Raw genomic sequence first — 27,538 nt, 5'->3', positions numbered from 1 at the left:
CCAGCTTGAGAAAGAAAACCGAACACTTTGTAATGTAAATGTTAATTGTGGTAGACAAAGGCTCTAGGTAAATAGGACTCAGAGACTAGCAATAAACGCTGCAGCCACTTAGAAGTGAATGCTTGTTTGTAATGTAAATAAACAAGGTTTCCTGTCCCTCCAGAAAGAGCTAAAAGTCTGACACGTGTAAAAATCCCCATCATGTGGGTGTAATGCAAATAGAGTCCTGTAACAAGTCAGTAAACCTGTCATGTAAACCAGAAGCCAGTAGCAGACCTGTCCCATAAGGACTCTTTACAACCCACAATCACTTAATAAATGCTTTGCTTCCTCACTGCTCCCAAGGAGCAGATACTAGACCCAAACATAGCAGAAGTGTTCCTAGCAATTAGTGATTGGGCTGCTAAAAGTACGATTAAAGTTACTAGAGCCTATATATCGATTCTACAAAAAAATACATGTTAGTGTATTGGTTATTTGTTGACAATTTAGAAGACATTTATTTGACCAGTAGCAGCATTTATTTTATATATTCATTATTTTTCTTATTGGTAATGTTAGAGGCTTCCGAACTACGTTATTGGGCTTCTGTTAATTTAACCAAGCAGATTCAGCTAGTACACCTGTGCTACACTATAATCCTTCACACTATAATATACTCAGTGCACGAACATTTTACACACAATCACTGACATCTGGCATGTGTTGCTGATGCTATGGTATGTAATATCACAGTGCATTAGGAAATGAGGACACAACCAACACCTGTAATAAGAATGGGCTCAGAATGTAAATAAGAGATTAAAACACTATGCAATCTTAACATCCTTGTGTTGTTATTTTTGAGCATACATTTGTTGTATTGTGGATGGGAAGGTCTTATTTTTTATGAAAGATGAGAATTTAACTTTTGTTTATAATGTCTCAGTAAATTTACTGACAGTTGGTAACTCTGGAAATATGATTAAGTAATGAAGATAGGAATATGGGGGTGCACCTGTATAAGGTAAGTGAGCATGGTACTACAGTATTTATATGTGGGGGAACTTACTATGCCAAGTCAGGTGCAGCTAGTTTATGTGATGGAGACATAAAACATAACTGACAACATTAACAAGGGTATACACTTTTTGTTGCAACATACAAGTAGCCCTCCATGCATCACTGCTAATTATTACAGAAATATTGAAGGCCCCCGAAAACAATCTAGAATTAGTGATGCCAGTTTTGTGTTTAACTTTATTTACTTCTTATATTGAAAGTAACCTTTTTTTAACACTTATCAGCAAATCCTTATTTGAATTGAATGTAATACACAACATATTATTATAGCTCAGGCTGCATAGGCCTTATAATGGAATACACATTTAATGCAAAGTCCCATATTCCTCTGTGTTTATCAGCTATTAAAATAGTTCTATCTCGCTAACAAATGTTTATCCTTACCACCAAGCCAAAGCTACTAAATCTACTAAAAAAGCCATCATTACTGTATGCAAAGTACATAGCAATGACTTATATAACATACATACAGGTGCTTATACATGAAGACTAAAAACACACATATATGACACAAATCAATAGACTTTCAGATGCACAGTTCTAGTTCTGTTGCCAGGAAAGGTTCACACTGCTGTTAGACTTATTTAGGAATTTCACACACAGAGAAGAAGGAAATTCTCATTTAACCCAGTGCAATGTTAAAGTCCTATTATTGAATGTCCATATGCTTCTTTTTGCCATAGCATATGGGCTTAGCAGGCTTACTTAATGCAAAGTCCCTAGTGTCACATCTTTAGTCCTGTTTTCTTGTCTGTGGGGATATCTAGTATAATGAAATTAGGATGGATTCCATAAAATCTGGCTCTAAATGTTGCACTAGTTAAACAATGATGTAGTTTGGCTCATGGATGAAGAAGCTAGGTTTACAGTAACATCAAGAGACTCACTAGACTCACATCAGTAGCATATGCGCCTCTGTTATAGCAGGACACATCAGTAGTATATGCGCCTCTGTTATGGCAGGATACATCAGTAGTATATGCGCCTCTGTTATAGCAGGACACATCAGTAGCATATGCGCATCTGTTATAGCAGGACACATCAGTAGTAAATGTGTCTCTGTTATAGCAGGACACATCAGTAGTATATGCGCCTCTGTTATAGCAGGGCACATCAGTAGCATATATGCCTCTGTTATAGCAGGACACATCAGTAATATATGCACCTCTGTTATAGCAGGACACATCAGTAGTATATGCGACTCTGTTAAAGCAGGACACATCATTAGTATATGCGCCTCTGTCATAGCAGGACACATCAGTAGTATATGCACCTCTATTATAGCAGGACACATCATTAGTATATGCTCCTCTATTATAGCAGGACACAACATTAGTATATGAGCCTCTATTATAGCGGGACACATCAGTAGTATATGTGCCTCTGTTATTGCAGGATACATCAGTAGTATATGGGCCTCTGTTACAGCAGGATACATCAGTAGTATATGGGCCTCTGTTGCAGCAGGACACATCAGTAGTATATGCGCCTCTGTTACAGCAGGATACATCAGTAGTATATGCACATCTGTTACGGCAGGATACATCAGTGGTATATGTGCCTTTGTTATAGCAGGACACATCAGTGGTATATGTGCCTCTGTTATAGCAGGACACATCAGTGGTATATGTGCCTCTGTTATAGCAGGACACATCAGTGGTATATGTGCCTCTGTTATAGCAGGACACATCAGTGGTATATGTGCCTCTGTTATAGCAGGACACATCAGTGGTATATGTGCCTCTGTTACAGCAGGACACATCAGTGGTATATGTGCCTCTGTTATAGTAGGACACATCCTGACCGAATGATGCCATGATGTCACACTGTGGAGGAGGGGCCACCAGGGTTGGTAAGTGCAATACTGCCAGGAGCGTCCTCCGGATGCTCCAAGGTGCTATACCTGCTGCACTGTGCATGTCTGGAGGTTCCAAAGCACACTCCAGGTGGCACCGCAGCAATGATCCTGGCTGCAAGGTGCCATTACAGGCACCCTGCTAGCCAGTAGTAAGAGCCCTGTGCTCTGTGTGACAGCAGCACTCGCTCATCTCTAGTTACAGACCGGTATGCCCCTGTGTTATGGCAGGACACATCGGTAGTACTTGTATCATATAGATAATACTATATGTGTCTGGATACTGTAATTAGAAAGAGTACATTCGCATTAAAAATTTAAGAAATAACTGTCTATGGATGCAGTTCCAAAATAGTATAGTATAAATAAAATGCAATTAAAAATACTGTAAATCTGTGATGCTTTCCCTTTAACAGACAAATGTGAATCTGCTTGCAGTTAAGTATTGCAATTAAATCTCAACAACTTCTTTATGTATAGCATAGGACAGTGGTTCTCAAACTCGTTCCTCAGGACCCCACATAGGTCATGTTTTTCAGGTTACCCAGCAGGAGCACAGGTGTATTCATTACTCACTGACACATTTTAAAAGATCCACAGGTGGAGTTACTTATTTCACTTGCGATTCTGTGAGGACACCTGGAAAACATGCACTGTTTGGGGTCCTGAGGACCGAGTTTGAGAACCTGTGGTATAGGATAATGTTTTAGATGCAGCAATGTTTATTTTTGCAGTGGAAAGGCTTAAGACGCAATTAGCCAATCAGATACTGAGGCTAATCATCATCACCATTTTGTAACTCAAGAACCCCCACGTTTCCCGACTCCTGACAGGCACATATGTATCTATTTCCCAGTCCTAATGGGTCGCATTTGTGCCAACATGCCCATGTTGTATTTTGGTCAATCATACAAGCTCTTTGTTTCCCCTGATCTGCCTTTTCAATTGCAATGAACTGCAAGCTGTCGTAAGGGCAGGATGTGACTTATTTCACATGACTGTAAACGTAAGCAGTGCTTTCTACGCATATGCAGAAGCACTATACATATTTTACACAGCAGAGTGCACTTTACATCAACTCAGCTTGACCACTATAATGTGCACATCTTCTAAGCACCCTTGTAATCACAGATTGAGTGGTATCAATATTATTGATAAATTAAAAAGAGACGGCGCTCAAATATAACAGCACTCAGATTATTCCAACACACTTATTAAAATACTAATGTCGCTTTTTAATAAAAACCCAAGTATAATAGTAAAAAAACACGTAATCAAATTATTGACTTGTATTACTATTATTATTATTATTATTATTATCTTTTATATGGCGTCACAAGGGGTCTGCAGTGCCATCCAAAGTACATAAATAGAATGAGCAAGACATCAAACAAGTGACTTACAATACAAAACATTGCAGGACAAGGACATGGTTCATAATACTCGAGTAAGCAGCAGGGCGACAGAAACCAAGGGTTAAGGTGCCATTGTAGGCAGTACATGATAGTATAAGTATGGGAAAGGAGAAGCACATGAGGGAAGAGGGCCCTGCTCGTGAGAGCTTGCATTCTAAAGGGGAGTATATTTATATATGCCGGCTTGATATCTGCTATAAAAGCTTTGTGCTGACAATTTTGGGGTTATATCAGGGTGTAAAGCATACATTTCAGTTTCATATCAAGGCCAGTTGGATTAATCCTACTTTCATATAGATTAGACCCCAGTTTTAGAGACTATGAATTTAATGAGTCTTCCTTAAACTATCAAATGTGTTATTAAAAATGTATAAATGAGGTATAGCAATTGACTTATAAATTGCTGGCGATTTTATAAAGAGATCACAATGTGCCAATAAAGTAATTCTTATTAACAAGGTCTGTAAGCAACGTCCTAATAATCAGTGTAAAGTTGTGTCAGTGCTTCCAAACAACCAAATTACACCTTCCCATTTGTAAATGAATACAGATAACTGATCTCCTTTGAGAAAGCACACTGTTTATATGAAAGTAGGACAGAGGCAGTGCATACACACACCAGTGCCATGGAAAGATTTACTGACCTACAGCAGCAAAATAAGGAACACAAAATATGATGGTGATTAAATAGCCTTTCCTTGAACATACAGAATCACCCATCCAAAAACAATATTACATAAAAGGCTGGGTGATGCTAAATGTTCCACAGTCTAAGCTTTTGTTTAATATCCAGTAGGCCCAAAGCCTGCAGTCTGCTATTCTCTACACATGTAACAAACAGTGAGCTTATCTCTTAGCACACATTTTGTGATCTATGTTTACATTTTATATAAAGATATATGAGAAAAAAATACATATGAATGAGAGAGAGAGAGAGAGAGAGAGAGATAATAGGTAGCTAGATAAGGATAGATATTTTTTTTAAATACGTTGCCTGTGTAGATTTACTGCATGATAATTCAGTTCAGTGAAATGTATATGATATACAGTATCTTCCTCTAAGCTACAAAATTAATTGGGAGTAACAAAGAGTGGGAGTGACAAAGATGGCAAACATACTGAGTACTACAGATAGCAAACAACATAATAGGCAAAATTATTCTACCACGAAGGACAACATTGTACTTTAAATAGAAAAACAATTGAAATGATGGGCACATAGGCAATACTTATAGTCTGCGATGAATAACTTGTTACATTTTGGATTTACACCACTGAGAAACATGACTTTCCTTCACAAAAGCTAATAACGTTTACAACTACTGCACGTCATAAGTCTACTCCAAGTAGTAACACCTCATCTACACCAAAGTTATACATACAGCCAATATGACATACGGAAAAACAATCAAACTAGAGCCATACAGAATTTTAGGGAAATCATGAAGAGAATGAAAACATAATAACATCAAATCAGATGTAAGAACGTTCAATTCTGCAAGCCCAGACATTAAGCCCGACTGCATAGAAAATAATTCAAACATGCATATATTTGGTAATGGTATAGCACACAAGATACTGTTGCTATTTTTACAAAAATAAACATTTTTTTATTTATTTTTTTGAAGCAAAAAAAAAAATCCATAAATTCATGGATGTGCATTATGGTCACATTAATTTTAAGTCTTGAATGAGATTTATGTAACTGTCCTGAATCCGGCAAAACCATAAAACACTATAATTTCCTATAGAGCTGTTGTAACTTAGCCCCTTTTACACTTTTTGTGGTTCTGAGTATTATTTTTATTGTTTAGTGTGCCTTTTCTTGGACACTCCATTCAAGCAGCATAAAGAAACTTTAGCTAATGAAATGTATTGCTTAAAATGATAATGGAATTTTGTTTCTTTGATCAATCCCAAAGCAGCACTTGCTCCCCTTTTGGCCTCATTTTGCAGCCCAAAGACTTTAATAAATAGACCCCATGTTGCTATAATTGTGTAACTCCGTGTTTGGTTTCTCAGTGGATGAATATGCATGCCCTTATGTGTCGCATCGATTATTATAATACTGAGTGTGTGACTCTATGGAAATTATTAAAAACAGTTTTCAACATACATTTGATCTAGCAGCATTTAAGCCCATGGTAATTATATATATATATATATATATATATATATATAATATATATATATATATATATATATATATATATGATAGTTATTTTGTAAACATTGGATACAATTTTTCACAAGGCTTTGAAGCTTATAGTTAATAAGCTATAAAAACACATCTGCCAGCATATTAAGCAGAAGGTTCTATATAACATGGCCCTTCTGCTATACAAATATACACCTATACATTATTTTAAGAGAAAATTAAGAATCCTCTCATATTTTGTCCTGTACGAGTTTCAATAATATTTTTACACCGTGCAGAACAACAGAATCTCACCACTCCATTAATAATGGATGCCAGAAAAAAAAGTCAAACAATCTACTATATGTGTAATCTTTCTTTTAATGTGCCTAATACATAGGGGATAGATTAAGCAAGAGTCTTAAATGCATTAACAATGCTGTAATATCAGTGAGCATTTAACAAGAGCCATATCACCACTTCACTTAGAAAATAGATTAAGTTAACTCAATGAATAGTCATTGTTTGATCACTTTAAATGCTTTCCTACAATTCTGGCTAAACTAATAATGTACCTCTATACTATAATAGCAAGATTATGTACCATGCAATCTAATATACAAATAAGCATTTCTTAAAAAAAAAAAAAAAACAATGCCCATCATATTTAATTTGAGGCTGCTCACATTGAAATCCCCAACATTTATTTTTGAGATAATACATTTATAGCATAAGCATCGTGGTGGTTATTAAATGAACAAAAAAGCAGACAGTGTGCTTCTGCTAAACAGTTGGTGCTCTCATTGGGGAGCCTGCAGATGGCTGTGGGTGGGAGATGCCTGCACTTTCTTAAGCTTAGAGATGAGTGTGGTGTTGGTGCACTTGCTGTGTCTCACCTCCCCACCCCCCTCCTGCAAGGCTGTCTGTCAAAGGCTGCCAGGGCATGGCATTGCCACTTGCCCCCGAGCGTGGGAATAGTAGCGTCCAGCCGTTCACATCTCCTGCATTCCGTTTAAACCGAATCAATTAGGCAGGACAGAGCCACCTTCCACTCTCCTCCCCCTTCCCATTTGTGTCACTTGTCTCTACCTCCTAATCATTATTATTATTGCAGTTTGGGATGCCAGAGCTGTTTCCTGGACAGATCTGCCCAACCTCACCCAGCAGCCACAGACAGGGGTAGAGGAGGAGCACACGTGGGGTTTTCGGGGAGTAAATGTCACTTTCATCCCCAATGCTAGGAGAAGAGTGAGACAGAACATTTTTTAACACTTTGACAAGGGGGAGGCGAACTCTTCTCCATCATGTCTTTATGCTCCACTGACTTCCTCAAGGAGACCCACACACAATTGACAAGCATCTGCCCTGGCATTTTATAAATAGAATAAGAACATTTTTTTTCAGCTCTGATATTTGTTCCACTTTTGTTCTCCTCTCTATTTATGAATAATGGAATTAAATGAGAGCAAAAGTTTTAAATGTATTTACTTACTGGTAAAGAATAGCTTTAGATTTACATATCTTAAAAACTATAAACACCAAAATATAAATTATCTTATGATGTTGTGACTAGGGTTCTAGCTATAGGACCATACTATATGTATATATATATATATATATATATTTATACACACACATATATATGTTCACATACACACATTATATTTACATATATGTATATATATATATATATATATATATATATACAGACATACATATAATATATATATGTGTGTGTGTTTGTGCACGATGCTAGATGTATGTCAGACTACCAAATAAAATTCTAGTTTACTGTACTATGATATATTTAACCGTTTATCTACCTAAACAGAGAGCAATATACGAAATACACTGATCTCATTGCAGCTTTAGCAGCCAGGCCCAATATTTGTCAATGAAAGTGCCATCATTTTAAAAAATATATCTAAATATATATTTTTATGCTAGACATGAAAAGTTGCATATACATTACCATCCATCCTCCATGAGGGTTTTGTTAATAAAACCAGGTCCTCATTGAAATCCGTGCTTAAACATAAGAACACATAACTCTCCCATCATGTAGTATATATATATATATATATATATGTGTATATATATATATATATATATATATATATATGTCTATGGTAAGTGTTTTATTTTTAGCTTTGCTCAGTCACTTTCCAGCAGGTCCTCTGTGGATAATGCAATCCCCTGCGCTGTGATGTTTTGGAAGGAGTTTTTACTTTCGGTTATCTAGCTTTATGAAAACCGATAAACTCATACAGCTAGATAACCAAAGATAACAACCACTTCTCGTATACTAGTCCAGCCTGAGTATCCACATGAGGTTGGGTGGCTTTAGCAGCAGCCGGCGTCTTGTAACCATGATCCCTTGGACAAACACCCTGCTCACCGCCTCTAATCAGCTCCATAATCAACCAAAGAGATCTGTTGCCATCAAAGTTTATCCCCAACTTTGCTCCTGGCGAGTTATTCCGATAGTGGTAATCACCCAATGTGTGTATCAGAGAGAGGAGAGCGCAGCAGCTCCCAGGGCGCATGGAAAAGCATCCAGCCCTTTCCCAGGCCTCTATTTGCATTGTAAATGGTCTCATTCTCACCCAAGACTCCAGAATAGAGATGTAGAGGCTTGTGCTCTGTGCAGCCCAGCCAGCCCCAGGAAGAAAATCTCATTCCAGTCCAGTGACAGGATGATTCAATGGTCTGATCCTGATCCTCCCGCGTTGTGCATGCCAGGCTTTTTCCTCTTCCCCCAATGGTGGCAGAATGAGGGCACACAGCTCATGTGTGTGCGCGCGTGTGTGTGTGTGCATTTAGGGGGCAGCTCCTTGCACTGTTCCTATGTAAGGGGGGAGAAGAAGCAGATGCAGTCTTGCTGGCTTGCTGCTGCCACCGGTCTGCAAAAAAAAGGAGAAAAGGGCCATCATTGGAGGGAGGGGGATTGGAGGGGGCTTTTCATTTGCCCAAAAAAAAAGAAAAAGAAAAAATGTGGACCAGCCCGGCAAGGTCAGAGGTCCTGGAGAGCATGAGACCAAGGCAATGATGATGTCATGAAGAGGAGAAAAAAATAGATATCTCAAGTGCACGGTTATTGCTCTGCATGAGTGATCAGCCATCAGCACCAGGCGCAGGGACAGCTCCCAGCTCTACAACACCCAGCTCTGCTGCCTGCCTCTGCTTCTCCGGCCCTGCACCCTGGGGAGCCCAGCGCAGCTGCCCTGTGTCCCCCCACTGCCAGCAGCTAAGGAATGGGGTGGGGGCTTCATCTTATGCATCTTTCCCTGGCATGCTTGCAGTGTAGGGAGGATGGGATTTGCTTCTGCTTACAGCAGGGCCTTGTTTGTTTCAGGCAGGGAATGAAATCTATGATCCGCAGTGAGTCAGTGTGTAATGACATTGCTCTGGGTTCATGCATTTAGTGGGGACTGCATCTTGGCTGTGTACTGTCGTGCTCTGCAGATACTGTCACGATATGACCGTTCAGCTGCTTATCGTCAAGCTATTTTGCTGGCTCCAGGACTGGAGTGAACGGATGGAGTTAGGAAGGAGGGGTTGTATACAGGGACATTCCTAATTCTAATACCAAATTTGCAGTGATTATTTGTCCTATGATGTAATAAAATAGTCAATGAGTCCAACACATTTTATCAAAGACTTCAATAAATCTTGGAATCTGTATAGTCTCCGAGCATCTGAGTGCTGGTCTCCTGTTCCTGCATCCAATATCTGGCAGGCGGACTTCATAGACCAGAGTACACACAGCTTATACAATAACGATAATGATAATGCTTTTCACTTCAACACATGTTATTATATTATATCTGTATTAGTAATCCAGTGATTGCAAAGTACTGTAAATAACGTATGCCCTCTGTACTCACCAATAAACTGCATTGTCTGTCTGTCTATCTATCATCTATCTATCATCTATACAGCTACCCTATTGTATTTGCCTTTGATTCTGCCAGTAAATATAGATCTATCCACAATAGTATTTGAATACGTGTCTGCATACAATATCATTATGTATTTGTGCTAGATAATACAAAGCAGTGTATATATATATATATATATATATATATATATATACCTGTATACATACATACATATACACCACATACACCTATACACATGCAAATGTACCTGGCCCAGTACCAGTGTAGACAGTATTAATTACATGACTGTAAGCCTCACCTAATAACCCCAATGTGTAATGAGCATACTAATATAATTAATTTTTCTTTCATGCAGGTTGGCATTCATAGGACATAACGACTAACATGTAAACTCATGAATTACTCCAATAACAAACTATATTAAAATGGCTGTATGGCTTTATGTATGCGATATGTTTTATATTCACAAATACTGTACATGCATACATGCATCTAATAACAATAACAAAATGTGAATTCTTTAATTACTTAACTCTATTTATAATTATATTTCTGACTGACATGAAGAAAGTCACCTAAAAATAGCTGTATGTGTGGAAAGCTTCTCACATAAGCCTGAACATGGTATTGCCCACCTAACACAAGGCCCTAACAACGTGTCACATCAGGTACAGCCCTACAACAACGCCTTGTGAACAATGCACCATCCTCCCAGTTAACTCTTTAATCACAAATTCTGTTTTAAATAAATAATATATGCATTTGGTTAACTGGTCAGATTTGAAGCAAATAGACCAAATAGACCAGTATTGCTACAAAAAAGGGGCTTTATAGCCTGCGTTCTAGTATGGGCTGGGGTCATCTCAGTGACGTCATATACAACGTCATATTTTTAGGAGACTTGCTTATTTAGCACCTTAGCAAAGTAACACCCAGCAACTACATCAATTGCATTCTGCTACATCCATTAATGCCACAACCTGACAACTGGTACCAGAAAGCTCTTTGTTTTAAGGATCTGTATATATTCTCAGCCCATAAACAGTCAGTGTAACTGGTTACATACTGTAGACGCTAGTATGCACTTTAGTGTTCTGCTTTCTTTTATATAGCGTTACTTAAGCAATGTACAGGGGGGATCATTTTGTATATATAGTACAATCAAATCCCCATACACATGTATGTAATGAAATTCATGCAATGACAAAATAAAAAAAAAATAACAGCAAATAAAACCCTTTATCTTGAATGAAAACACATAAAAGCTGTTATACACTCACATGTATGTTCATACACGCAAATATGGATTATTTTACAAACACTCATATGGTAGCATGTATATATGTCCATACATGTTTATATTTACCTCAACTTTCATGTTCAGAGTCATGTCCACAGCAATGACTAAAAGACAGTAAATATATAATTAATAATAAATTCGGGATTATTGGCCAGTAATAATATAATGGTTTAGGATACATATACATAATTAAAACTGAAAATATCCTGCATAGTAAGGTTTTTTATTTTATTTTTTGGGCTATTCTTTGGTATATTGCTGGAGAAAGAGAGTGGGAAATAACAGTAATATTCGGTGCATATCTTGGTTTAATCTGTACTTTAGAAAATGGAATGTTATATATAGTAAAACATTCTCATATATATACATACATACCTACCTACCTACCTACATACATACATATACATACACTCACGCTGCTTAAAACATTGGTAGATTTTAGTCATGAAAATATGTAATTCTGAGTTCTACGTCTGCAAGCCAAATACTTGGTAAAATAAATTACATTGCAATTGTGCCTTGATTGGATACTATACACCCATAATACTATCTATGCATTCAAATATGGAATTAAAATTCTGGTTTTCTAATATTGTCCTATTTTCTCCTCCCAGACCCTTAGTCCTGTGCAGCTTGTAAGCCGGAGATGAGAGAATAGCTGGGCATTAGTAGAGAAAGCCCAAGGCCTCACACATGGGAGCAGTGTACTCTGTACAGACGGTATTTAGCTGCAGTCCCTCTCTGACTTACAAGCTTGAACTTGGCGTTGAGCATGACAGCTCATGGACATAGTATTAAAATTATACTCCGATAGTTCTTCCATACATAGACAAACCACATAACACAGGGAAACAATGCATTCAGATGATAATGTGAATAAATGAAAACGCATGGGAGAGTGTATCTTATTCTTTACATCAACTGCTAATGAAAACATAACATAATGTTGAAAAGAAAGTAAAATACAATCATCTTCATTAAAAAAAATAGTATTTGCAGAAATGCATTTGCACAATACTTCTGAAATGTTGGTGATGAATCCGTTTTAATTGCTGGGATGCAATTTATGTTTTTGCTCCAGTGCTATGATTGGTGGGTTTAATATGTCAAATCAGGTCAGATGATCTCCAGATAGCAATTGTTACCCTGTGTTCAGCATCTCCTGCTGCTGGTAAGCAGCGTTGCCTTTTTTTATGTATCTCAACCCAGGAACCAGAAACGCTGATAACTTTTTTTTTTCTCCCGTGTAACACGTGGTTACCATAATTATTACCGTACTTGCTAAAATCAGCAGAGCATCGGAAAGCAACAGGTCTGTCTGATGAAAATAGGATGATTTGGCAAGTCACAGACCAGCACGCTGTATCATCCAGATTGCATGGTCCCCAGGTGTTTTGCTACCTGCAGCCATGGCAGGTCCCCAGTCTGCCTGGGAATAATAGAACAAGCAGGAACTCGGATGCAAGTTGATATCCCGCACAAGTTCACATTTCGTGTTTTCTTCCAAAAAAAAAAAAAAACAAATCTGTAAAGTGAGAATGCACTTGTCCTGCTCCCATCTCAGCTACAAAGGGCAGGCATCTGATGGATAATGAAATGTACTTACATGTCTACAGATACTTATATTCAGGTTTTCTCAAAACAGGAAAAGCTTTTCAGAAATAACAAAAAATATATATTTATCCCATCTAATCAGTGACAGACAAATTATTTTCCAACTCCAGAAATGGCTCAAAGCGATGAAAAATGTAGCTTAATCCCATTGTATAGTTGTTGTTTAGTTCCTTTTCAGCTATCACTAGAGGTCATTCCCCCTCCAAAAAAATGGGGGTGGGGTACCCCCTGAGATATATGCTTAATAAAAACTGGACAGAGAGTGAAGTGTTGTAGAGAAGGGGTCTGCAAGTTTTTTTGGGTGGGGGGTGGGGGGGCTGGACTAGACCCTGTCCAGCCCTCTCTGCTGAGTAGGACGTGCTCTGAAACCCAACCATTCCCCCCTTAATTCTTTTGTTAGTGTTGAACTGAAGCCCCATTGTCCACCCATTGCCACGGTCCTTTGCAGTCCCAGTATACGTCGTGCATTGCCACAGATAATGAATTTGCTCCAACCCCTCTCATAGTCCTCATTTGGCAGACGGAACAAATTTGAAATGTCTGGTCACTAGGAGATCACTCCTTCCTAGACACCAGCATAGGAGAGCATGGAATATATTTACATCGGATAGTCACTGATTTATTGCCTCTTTTGTTACAGCTAGTGCAATGCAGTCTGCATTTTATTGTTTTTATTTTTAACCCATCTTAATAAGCACGCATCAAGATGTATCAGGTGCAGATACTGTGGTCCTAGTTATTATGTAGGGAAGTTGGTATAATGGGGTCATTGTTATAATCTTCTCAAAGTGGCATTTGAAGGGTTAAAGCCCCTCCAGCCTCATTTGATGTATTATAAGTATGGCCAAGTCCCAGAGATGGATGTGAGGGCTGTGATGAGCCAGGCAGGCAGGGACCTGTCCGTGGGAGAATATGACAAGGGGAATGGAGGGGGCTTGGAGGAAGAGGGGGGCATGACTGGAGCAAATTTAAATTGGCTTCAAGATTGAGACTGTTAATGAGAAGTGAAGGGAGGCGATAATGAGAGACAGGGGAAGGATGGGGTACCAGGAGAGGGAGAGAAGTTCCTGGGAGAGGGTATGGGTGAGAGCAGTGGGGTGTGTTCGAGGTTTCTCTCACATAATAAAATAGATGATGCACAAAAACAATGTACTGTATACAGCTCTGATAAGCACAACAACAAAGAGATAGACATTCCTTCCAGATCTCTACCACCACTCATCACCTGTCTGTCCTGGGTGTGTACTCACATATACACAGACGTGCTTTAGCTCTCACCTCTACATATTTCCACACCGCATATCTATGCAGCACACACAATGCATGGGCTGCCAGTATACAGAACCTATGGCCCCATTAGGATCTGCTTTACACTTGTACAATGAATAGAATGGATATCGCCCGGATTTACTGAGTCTGTTCTATATGCATCTTAGAATAAACATGAGCTTACTGTCATCAAATGTTCAGCAGTATATATCTATCTTATCTATTTATATCACCCACATCTATCTATCTATCTATCTATCTATCTATCTATCTGTCTATCTATCTATCTATATCACCCACATCTATCTATCTATCTATCTATCTATCTATCTATCTATCTATCTATCTATCTATCTATCTATCTATCTAATCTATTTCTATCACCCACATCTATCTATCTATCTATCTATCTATCTATCTATCTATCTATCTATCTATCTATCTATCTATATATCTATGTATCTATCTATCTATCTATCTATCTATCTATCTATCTATCTATCTATCTATCTATCTATCTATCTAATCTATTTCTATCACCCACAGCTATCTATCTATCTATCTATCTATCTATCTATCTATCTATCTATCTATCAGCTATATTTGCTACATAACCTCTTACGTATACATATACTGTATCACAGCTATAAATATTTCCTATATATGTATATATATATATATATATATATATATATATATATACAACCATACATGCATACATATACTGTACACACACATACATACATACATACAGTACATACATACACATAGATAAAATCTGCCTAAGTAACATATCTCTCTTTCTTTCACTTCTTCTATCTATATTCTAGAGCCGAGGCCAATTCCCGATTTACAAACTAGACCTCATGTGCTGTATCCCTACGCACCGATAGGATTGAGACACTTGACAGCAAATTTTAAATCTGTATATGTACTGTATATGTTTTTATTTTTAACCCATTTTAATAAGTATGCATCAAGACTATCAGGTGCAGCTATTGTGATGCTATATATTAGATGTATACACACACAGTGTTTTTGTTGTGCTGCATTAGCTTTCATTATAATTGTATAGATTGTCTATGGGCACGGAACACAGTGTGTGTGACACAGTTATTGCATTTTTCCATTTCATATTTTTTTTTATTTAATTACTCCGCAAATTCTATGACGCTATAAAGGGAAAAAGAACTACTGGCAAAGCCATGATAGTAGGAGCAATCTGAAATAAAGCTTAGAGTTCAGGTGTTATTTAATGTTTGCCACAAAGGTGAATTCAGATTGCTTTAAAAAAAAAAAAAATAGTAACATTTCCATGTAGCCCCTTAAAGAGACGTATGTGATGTGTGACCGGTGTGCTGTGTAATCTATTTATTGCTAGGAAGATCCATATTTCAGATGGGAAACAACAGTCTCCTGGCATAAGCACGCCCCGTCATTGTCATGCATATATGCCTATACCTGTGCATAATGAGTCTATTACCTCCCTTTTGGCTCACGGCCAGTGACATGATTCCCACGCACAGTGACACATATGTGCTTGGCATGATCTAGCCTGGCTGCTGAACTGTGCAGTGCTACATGTCTGTAGGAGTCCCAGTGCCTTGGTGCACTGCTGCCCACATCCATTCCTCCTCCCCTCCTCCCTCCCCATGGTTGGGCTGAGCTCTGCCTCCTGCCTCCCAGCTCCACTCTCAGCTCCTCCAGCGGGGTCACAGTCACTGACGTCACCCGCCCGCACGCCCGGGCTACATTTACATACATCAAGGAAATTAGGGCATTAAAAAAATATATGCTAATCCGGCTCAGCGCTGGCTGCGGGCTGCCCACCCTTTCCCATTGCAGATAATGCTCTTTTTTTTACTATTATTTTTAATTTATTTATAAACAAGAAAAAAAAATATTTTTATGAAAAAAAAATAAAATAAAGGAAGGAGAATGCCCGGATGAATGAACATGCAGAGCTGCTGGGAGAGGATGTCTCCGGCTATCCGTGCTGCCTGCAAGATGCTGAGGGCTGGAGCCGTCCATGAATAATAAGATCGCCATTCCTTTCTCCTGCTCCTGTTGGCTCCAGACTGTATTATTTTTAAATACTGATGCATATGTAAAGGTATATTTGCATTTTCTTCATTTATTATTTTAAATGCTGACATCTTTCATATATTAAAAAACAACAACAACAAAAACAATTTGAGCTCCTCTGTCTGTGCCATTAAGACATTTGGATTCTTTTGTGTGTGAAAGACATTTGCAGATATTATTCAGGTTATTCATGTAAATACAGTTTTAGATGCTGATACACATACGATACGTTAGGGCTATTTATACAGGTTACTACAATATGCATTTAGAGATTAAAATGCTTACAGATAATGGATAGAATGTCACATTTATACAAATGAAATTATTATTTTCTATTATTATTTGTGATTGCATCTGTGTTATAACCCTGATACATTCTATAACATAGGCTATACATTTGTCAACAAAAATATGTATATACCTATTTTATTATTTATAACTTTTAGATATTTGAACTAAAAAGATGTTTTTCATTTTGGCACAGAATTATATTAGTGACAGTGAACCTGGCACACAATATACAGATAGGAGGCCTGGAGTCACCATTTATTATATATATATATATATATATATATAAAAATAATAAAAAAAAGATTAATACTAAGAGATATGTTAATTCATAATAAATAATAAATGTTAGGACTGGGCATGCACTCGGCGACTGCAAGATCAATTGGGGAACAAGCATAGTCCATTGCCATTACTGACAATGACTTACCTGCAGTCTCACACTGGGCACTATGTGTCCCTCCCCAATACCGTTATGCAAATACATATGCATATTTATATAAGGAACACAGATTATAATACAATGCTAATAACAGTGTAGTGCACCTAGGATGCCAGATCTTATTTCTCCCCCCACACACACATTAACGATATTCCTGAACAGATTTGTGTATCTGGAATTTATATTTTGGGATGTAAGTGAAAGTGATTAGTTGCAATTGTTCCTTTAAGTTGGGTGTGTGCTTGTTTGTCTGTTTGCATGCAATCAGTATATGTATACGTATATAAATATTTTATCTATCTATATATCATGATATATATATATATATATATATATATGTATATATATATATATATATATATATGTATATATAAATATTTTTTTTTTCTCTCACACATTGTGGTGTACAGAATGTATATAGGAAGAGATATATTTTCTGTTTACCGTGTAAGTCAGGTGTCGGTCTCCTATGTCCTATATGGAATGGTCCCCAGCACAATGCACATTGATAGTCCTGCTTACCGCGGGGGTCGGTGGAGGCTGGGCTGGCCAGCATGCCATGCACTGCAATTCTCCCTGGCACGTCTCTTTGGGCCTGTGCCCTATTTGCCTGGGCCACAGCTATGTCCCATTCTGCTGCCTGTGCTAGCGGTGCCTGAACCCGCTCCCCCCTGTCTCCCCCTCTCTCCTCTCTCCCCCTGCCCTCCCTCCCTTGCACTCCTCCTATCCATTGCCAGGCAGCAAGGCAACCCTCTGCCTGCGAATCACAGCACCAGTGACTGGCATTTGAATAAGAGTTTCATCCCTCCAAACACCTGACTTTTACCCCAATTTAAACACCCCAAAAACTGTCTGTCTCTTTGGTGATCCCAGCACTAGAAGCCTCCAGTCCTACTCGCTAATACAGAGAGTGGCCACAAACTCAGTAATCTATCCACATTTTGTAAATTACTACCAGGCCGATCTTTAGCACATACTTGTATTATTTATATAGGATTAAGGTACAGCTAGCTTATTTCACTGCATTCCAAGTCATTTGCCAAAACAACATTTGCAACATAACTCACATAATTATTTTATTATTTTTTAATAATATTTGTGTGAATTCAAACACGCTTACACCTACCTACAGTATATTCACACACACACACACACACACACACACACACATATGGCCACTACATATATAAACATACACCCACTACATACAAGCACACACACCTACTACCTATATACACACACATACATATGGCCACTACATACATAAACATACACCCACTACATACAAGCACACACATCTACTACCTATATACACACACATACATATGGCCACTATAAACATACACCCACTACATACAAGCACACACACCTACTACCTATATACACACACATACATATGGCCACTACATACATAAACATACACCCACTACATACAAGCACACACACCCACTATCTACATACACACACAAACACCCACTACCTTCCAACACACACACACTCACCCACAATATTCGCAGACATACACCTACGCCCTACATACTAACACACATACCCCATCTACAAACATACACCTACTACCTACACAAACACACATACACATATATACACCCACTATCTACATGCATACACCCGCTACCTACATACACATACATACATACATACATACATACATACCCCCACTACCTGCATATTGTATATTATTTTAGAACAATTGTATAAACGTTTATTCACTAATCATTAATGTTTCTTTAGTCACAAGACATGGCTCACTGCTGTTACACGGAGCTCTGTCCAATGTAATACCTGCATTTTTTTAACAATTCATATGGTAAAGTCATAATATATTACATAAATTACAGGACAATTCCAAAATCATCACTAAAAATACAACTTCGCAGAACAGTATGAAAGATAAGGTAATATTATGAAGCAGGCACGGCGCTGGCTTCGGAGACCTGCCAACAATCTGATCATTCAGTAATGTTTAACATTTAATTAGCAACGGGTGAGAACGACTTTGTACATTTGTCTACTTTGATTAAATGAAAGGAGTCGTGTTACATTGCTATTTGTACATTCTCTTATGAGATAGCGCTTTGTATAATATGTACTCTAATGTGTCTGGATGTAGAGGTTGGGGCTCAGTGATAGCTGATACACAGGTGTAGGTGAGAATTGGGAACATGCGTAAAATAATGCGTAATGTGAAACAATGCGGCACGCTGCCACCTATTCACATTGACGGATTTTAATAATAACTTGTTACTGGCAAAAACAATAAAAATAAATAATCAGTTGACACTTTTAATCCATTACATCCATCGTTTGTTTGTTTTGAAATTTGTCTTATTGCTTCCATCTTAAAGATTCATAGATAGATAGATAGATAGATAGATAGATAGATAGATAGATAGATAGATAGATAGATAGAATTCCATATTGTCAAAACGCTTGTGTTAATTTAGAATGCTTCTTGGTGGGAAACTAATAATAATAATAATAATAATAATAATAATAATAATAATAGTAAATAAACAAGAGGGTATAAAATTATGAAAATTATTACAATAATGAAAGATGGATGTTGACCTTCCTGGCCATTCCTAATTATCATACTAGACGTCCATGTTCCGATGCTCCATTCGCACTGAATATCACGGCATCGTTGTGAAGATGTACCTCAAGCACCAATCTTATATATATATAAAGAAGTGTGTGGCAAAACGAATTGGGGGAAAAAACACTGCAATTATTTTGTGCATAATGCTGGTTCTTTAGCTTGTAGCGTTTGTGGACTGCCGGCAAATAATTGCCTGAATCTGGGCTCAGCGGGTGGTGGGTGCATGGTCAGACCTTTGAAGCTCCTGGCTCTGGTGCTGTAGATGTGGGGTAGTCACAGGGGTGGGGGCGGGGGGCACTGTGTTTCTCTCTAGGCATAACTGGCTGCGGGAGAACAGCGACATCTGCTGGTCAGTCTAATGTGTAGCTCAGGCTCTAAACGAAGTTATTGTACTGCAGGTAAATAACATTCAATTCTTGCTGTTGTTTTTTTTTTTTTTTTTTACCAATCAAATTTCTATCAAATAAATTATCGTTTCATCATATAACTCCAGGTTGGACAGTTCGCAATACACAAGGGACTGAAGTGATAGGTAGATAATGACTGGTCCTGAATAAACAAAGACAATTAGGCCAGCCCAGCGCTGACTCTGAGATATTAGACACCACGATAGATGGTGGCTCAGTGGGAACGTTCTCCAGACACACTTTCCAAAGTGAGATCAGGATGATAAATATACGTTCCATGCATTTTCTCTATGCTGATAACGCAGTCGCAGCGTCTAAACACTGAGTAAAGGAAGGGTGGCTACACACCTGTCCTGTAAACACCGACAACGTTCAGCTGCTCTTAAAAGAAAAAAAAATTCGCACAATCCATTTCTTTGGAAATTAACGAAAATGTATCACGGTGGCAATTTATTTGAATCAGAATAGTACAATTAATAAAGAATCGTCTGAATACATCATTTTGCTGATAGTATATGGAAACTTGGGCGTGGAAGTGACTTTAATAAAGTGAATATAATTCATAATAATATATATAGAGACACACAATAAGCAGAAACGCACATCACATATGTATACATATGTGTACACACACACACACACACATATATATATATATATATATATATATATATATAATCACTCTATCTATCTATCTATCTATCTATCTATCTATCTATCTATCTATCTATCTATATTTTGTGTGTGTGTGTGTGTGTGTGTGTGTGTGTGTGTGTGTGTGTGTGTGTGTGTGTGTGTTTGTGTGTGTGTGTGTGTGTGTTCCGATTGTCAATATTTTGCTTCACAACTGTAATAAGATAAATATACAAATTAAGGGTGTTTAAAGGTAATTGTGTTAGCGGAGTCCCCTCTAAAAATAATGGCAAGGAGAACCTGGCTTCGAGGTACCGTCAGCTACCTTCTCCATAGCACTGTACATATAGATCAATGAGATCCCACCACTGAATGAGAATTAAAGTGTCAGAGTCTGTAAGTTTTTTCTGTTCTCCCCCTGACCCAACAGTGTTATTAGGGTTTACCATGATCCAATGCTTTAACCATGAATGTGCCAGGAGCATACACTAGTCTCCACCTCTTTACTGACCGCGCTCTTCACGGTTAATCTGCATTTGGAAGTAGCGTCTCAGTTCCCTTCCAGCCCCTTGTAACGCCGCCAGGGTTTGTAGTAGCGCAATGAATTCTCCCCGCTTACCATGAATGACTTGTATTACCTGGCCAGGCAACACACACCTCAGCCAGCGACACGAGAGCCACAGGGACTCTGCGCACCAATCCCTCATGGCACACTTCCATACAGTGATCTAAGCATTGGTGTAAGCATCCAGTATACAAAGTCGTTATATATTCCATAAACACAGGTATATAAAGTATGTACATTTATCCAATCTGCATAGGTAGTTTTACTTATAAAGATAGTAACTGGGGAAAAATGCTATTCATTCACTTCTTCCAAACATGAACGATGATCAGGTTGTAACAATTTAGTTATCATTTTTTTTATGTAGTATGTCTGTTAAGAATTAGTTAATAATGTTTAATTGTCTCTCAGCATATAGACAGGAAGCCGATGTCCTGTGATTAATACAATGTCGCTGAATTAAATGACGTTGCTGAGTTGCCTGTTGGCGCTGAGCTAACAATTACAGCAGAGCATAGAGAAAGCCACCCAGCATTAGTACTTAGTACTTGTCTTCTTCTGTTCCATTCCCCTGGACACACAGCAGCAGGCTTGGCCAACCTGTGGCTCTTCATGTACTGGAGAACAGCAATACTCAGCATGCCATCTATTTTCTATCGGGGTAAGCCGGGACTTGTAGTTCCACCAAGCCTGGAGAGCCACAGATTGCACAAACCTGTCTTGCTCTATCTGTGCGGGATAATGAGCGCAGCGCAACTCAGGCGCATTTGTACTCACCTGACATGCGGCCCTCAGACTTGCGTTAGGTGAGATACGTCTTCCAAAGGAAGAAGGAGCCATATTGCAGCCAGTGACTCGCCAGGAATTATATATAATACAGGACAGGTCAGTCGGATCCACAAGAAAAAAAGAAAGGAAGAAAAAAAAAAACTCTCATCAGGCGCAGTAACCTGGGCTGAGTCCATGACACCAGAGACAGGCGCCTCTCCCACCATCTGCACACTGCAGCTACAAAAGATGCCTGTCCTAAGGCTTATTACACATGCAAGCCTGCAAATGGCGACAATAACCAGATCACTGCCTTGGCTTATGCAGCTACAGTTTATTTTCAGGTCCCTCAGTTTCAGTTTAATGATTAAGATGCTGCAGTTCCACCTCCCAGCACACAACACTTCAATCCTCTGTCCAATGGTAGATACTCCAGTACCTTTAGTAGTGTCAACAACGAAACATCATTATTTCTGGGTGTGAAATCATAAGGTGTGGATGGAGCACAACACACAACAATTGTTACCAGTAGTTCTCATGTACCGTTGTCATTCGTTTTTTTCATTGGTTTTAAAACTCTCCTGTATGACAGACACCTTGCTTATAGAGTACCTTTACATGACTGATTACACAGTGTGGTAATACGGTTCTCCATCAGGACCAGAAAGTGCTGAATATAGAGGAAACCCAGCAGCAGGCCACACCAGAGACAATGCACTCATCATGTGTAGTGAGGCGTGGCATCGGGCGCCCCACCCACCTGCAAGGTGTTATTCCTGCTCGCATACAGACGCAGCTACTTGTCGCTAAAACTCAGCCCAAAGTCGCAACGAGAGATACAAGCGTTTTTTTTTACAGATCAAAATATAGATTTTGCATGTTAATAAATATGACGTTAACGTGTTTACTATACGCATAACATTATAACTTTTATTGCAAAAAATATATAGCTTTGTAGAACCATCACTAGTGCGCGTGTTTAGAGTCTCTCAATACGAAGATTACATATGAAGAATGCAAAGCTCTATTCATGTATGTGTGTATGTACATTTATATAAACATATATATATATATATATATATATATATATATATATACATGCATAGATACACTCATACATATAAACGTACACACACACACATATATATATATATATATATATATATATATATATTTACACACACATTCATATATATGTATACACATACGCACACATTCACATACACACACATATACACATACACACACATACGCACATGTTCACACGCACACACATATATGCATACTCACACAGATATAAGTATGCTCTACTTTACATTTGTGGAAATAATACGTTCACAATTCGTTTTATATGATCTATTAATGCAATTTGCCTTTGATAAAGTAGTTATATTTGTTTTTCGTTTTACATTTAAATTACTTAAACACTTTTTTTGTTTCTAAAAATACATTTTATTGAAGCTTTTAGGAATACAGCGAGTTAAGTTAATGTTAAAAAATAATAACAAACATGTAAATGGATTGTTTAATTAAATACACAATTACAAGGCACACTGGAAGCAGATGAAAAAACACACAAGAGTATAATAGAGAGACACACTTTGCAAATTGCTAGGGTCTTTGATCCTGGGAATGTCGGGTACTGAGAGATCATATTGTCACCTGCAGTAACACACCCAGGGTATCCATTGGGTAACTATTGGTTTTATCTCCTCTGGGCTCAACATAAAGGTTATATCTGAGAACCCCATAACCCACAATGTAGTTTTTGGCAGAAAAACATATTTGTGTTCACTTAAATTTAATTGATTATCCAGTTCCAAACTATTTGATTTCGTACTTTTTAACTGAAGAGTAAAACAATGTATCAAATAGGATAGTTGCTAATATTAATTTTAAAGAACGAATATTTGATTTGAACAAAAGCCCTATCAGGTTTATATGATTCATCAAATTATTTCAACAGTTCTAAGCAGCTTCTGCTATTTGGCATGTATTTATTTATTTATTTATGTGTTTATTTTATTCATAGAGCGATTTTTTTTTCAGATTTATTCTGGGGTGTCTTCACTATAAAATGAAAATTGTAAAATAAACTCACGAAAGATAGTTTGTTGTGGAACTTCGAATGCTGGAAAATGTCATAAAATAAATAAAACAATTGTCCATGAATCGATTAATTACTTTATATTTAGTCAGCCTGATTGATTAATTGATGACCCGTAAGATCAAATGTGTAACTCTGAAAAAATATAACTTTACAGCAAATTGTTTCTCTCCTAAATGATTGTTAAAATAATTTCAAGTATAAACGAAGTGGGAATAATCTGGACAACAGCGTCCAAAAAATACTATTTTAATTGAAACACATATGTATGCGGTGGCTGCATCGTTGGTAGGTAATATATGTATGCGGTGGCTGCATCGTTGGTAGGTAATATATATATGCGGTGGCTGTATCGTTGGTAGGTAATATATGTATGCGGTGGCTGTATCGTTGGTAGGTAATATATGTATGCGGTGGCTGCATCGTTGGTAGGTAATATATGTATGCGGTGGCTGCATCGTTGGTAGGTAATATATGTATGCGGTGGCTGCATCGTTGGTAGGTAAGATATGTATGCGGTGGCTGCATCGTTGGTAGGTAATATATGTATGCGGTGGCTGCATAGTTGGTAGGTAATATATGTATGCGGTGGCTGCATAGTTGGTAGGTAATATATGTATGCGGTGGCTGCATAGTTGGTAGGTAATATATGTATGCGGTGGCTGCATAGTTGGTAGGTAATATATGTATGCGGTGGCTGCATCGTTGGTAGGTAATATGTTATGAATTATATTTGTGTTCTTTTAATTTTGTAGAGGCCGATCCCGATTCACTATGAAAATCATTTATATATTTACTCCCCAACTGTCCGCAAAGTGCAGCGTAATCTCCCTAATGTCGCCGCTGTACCTGTCAAAGTTCTGCTAATACAATTAACGCAAATGATAAATTAGCGCAAACATTCGGCTCCATTCATTACCCGGCATCTTTGCGTCACTCCCAGGAATTATTTTTTTGGTACATTGGTAAAAATATAATATATTTGGTTCCATCCGTGGCATAATAGTTTATTTTTGAAATGCGGGTATTATGATTGCCTGGCTAAAATGGCTCATTGTCAGACAGTAGTATCATCCTTCCCTCTCTAATGAACTCTGTATATTTCCAGAGAGGCCACAGTGGTCTCTCCTAAGCAACTCAAATGTTGTTACATAGCCTAATAACGGTGTCAGGAATGTTCTTCCTTTTATAATCTTTATCAGATCACATAATATACACTACATAAAATAAGTATTCTTCCCTATCATAGGCTATTATATTTAGAATCAAATTGCAAAAAATAACTGAAAAATCTGCTCGTTAATGTATAGTTGCAAAACTACTTACATGTAATATCTATCTATATCTGTAGCTATTTATATATGTATACACGTGTATATATGTGTATATATGTGTATATACATATATATATAATATATATATATACATACTATATATAGATATATAGACTAGTATATATATATATATATATATATATATATATATATATATATATAGACACGCAAAAATTCATTAGTTGCCACTGTGTGTATTTGCCGGACTATTTGAGCACTGCATAATCAATAGTAATGCAAGTTAGGGAACGTGATAATGAAGCAGAATATTTTATTCAGTTGTACAATGGAGGACTCGGTCAGCCCGTGGGCTAATTGGTCCTTATCTGCAGTCAGCCTCTCTGTTCAATATTCAGATATTTCATTAGACCTCTTTATAACTATCTCAGCCGCAGACACCTTGTTTCCAGCATTGCACCCATAGATTGTACCATCCGCAGTCACGTTACCAGCAGTGATATGTCTCATCTGAATACCAGTTTCTGTAAGTTTACTGCTAATTATTAATCAAAGGCTAGATCTGGCCTAGTTTACTGGAACATCGCAGGATAACAAAGCCTGACAGGCTCACATGCCCTGTACTCACTGCTATGCGTCTTTTGCTTCAAAGCAATTAAGAAAACGAACAAGATCCCCATCTGATTTTCTATTAGTAGCTAATCAGAACTCAGGGTTCTCCTGATTATTTAAATTTAATTTAATCTGACTCCATTATCTATCTTTATGTTTTATTATCATGTCTTGTCATTGTTTTATTCTCCTTTGTGCAGCCACGAGATCCAGGATCCAAAGTGACAATTAATGTTTATCCTTCTATAACAGCCAATGTTTCCTATAATATTAAAACAACAGAGTTTAAGCACTATACCTTGGCTCTGTTATTCAAGGCATACACTGTATCTCGACGTTTTGCGGAAGCTAATGGGATTGGTTTGTTTGCCTTTACAAGTCTGGTCGCTGTGCTGTGATGAGAAGCATCATTTGATGATGTTAATTAAGAAAAGGCTAATTGGAGTGACAGAAAGGAGTAGGAGAGACTATGTGCAATCTGACATCTGGTGACGAGTGACCTCTAGTGGAAATAATAGAATATGCATGTCTACATAAGAAGTCTCGCTGGACAGTGGGAATAATACTTGTGTATCACATTTATATACTGCAATCTGATTGAGTGTATTATACTACAAAAGTTATTTATTTGTAGTGTTTTAAAATCAAGTATACTTTTTGCATACTTGTTCTGCTATTCACCATACTAATTGTATTCAGTGCAACAAAATATGCCTACATATGTGTTTTGTGTCTTGCACATGTATATGTCATCCAGCATTTCCTTAGTAAAATAAACAACTAACAAAATTAATTTTGTGTTTATATATTGCTGAACAATTACTATTAGAAAATATGACATATCACCAACATTCTATTTACATCTCTTTGTCCAATACAAAGCTTGTCAACCATGTAGAGAGACATGACAAAACATTGCCAATTACACATTTAGATCAAACACATGACATGAATGTGTAAAAATACCAGTGTGTCAAAAATGATAATTATGAGTATTTTATAATGTATTACTTAGGACCATTGCATGAGCATATGAAATAAACTATGGTGTTAAACATTGTCTAAAAAAATATTTAAATGTGATCTAACATACATTCTAATTACATATTTTGGTTACAGTCAAGAAACATTATTTATAAAAATAAATAAACAGATATGATTTACA

General features: G+C 37.5%; 1 pseudogene across 1 annotated transcript; it reads right to left on the bottom strand.

Annotated features, from left to right (window-relative positions):
- Positions 1-6,729: 6,729 nt before the first annotated feature.
- Positions 6,730-22,661, bottom strand: LOC148474949 (uncharacterized; annotated as a pseudogene). Its single transcript, XR_015872797.1, has 3 exons — positions 22,372-22,661; positions 11,738-11,775; positions 6,730-9,372 (listed from the first exon to the last, which is right to left on the bottom strand). The product of XR_015872797.1 is annotated as an uncharacterized LOC148474949 (transcript).
- Between the last annotated feature and the right edge of the window lie 4,877 nt (positions 22,662-27,538).

The sequence above is a fragment of the Taudactylus pleione genome, unplaced genomic scaffold (genome assembly GCF_031769625.1).
Source record: "Taudactylus pleione unplaced genomic scaffold, aTauple2 ptg000792l, whole genome shotgun sequence".
NCBI lineage: Eukaryota > Metazoa > Chordata > Amphibia > Anura > Myobatrachidae > Taudactylus > Taudactylus pleione.
This window is presented reverse-complemented; position numbering and strand designations above follow the sequence as displayed.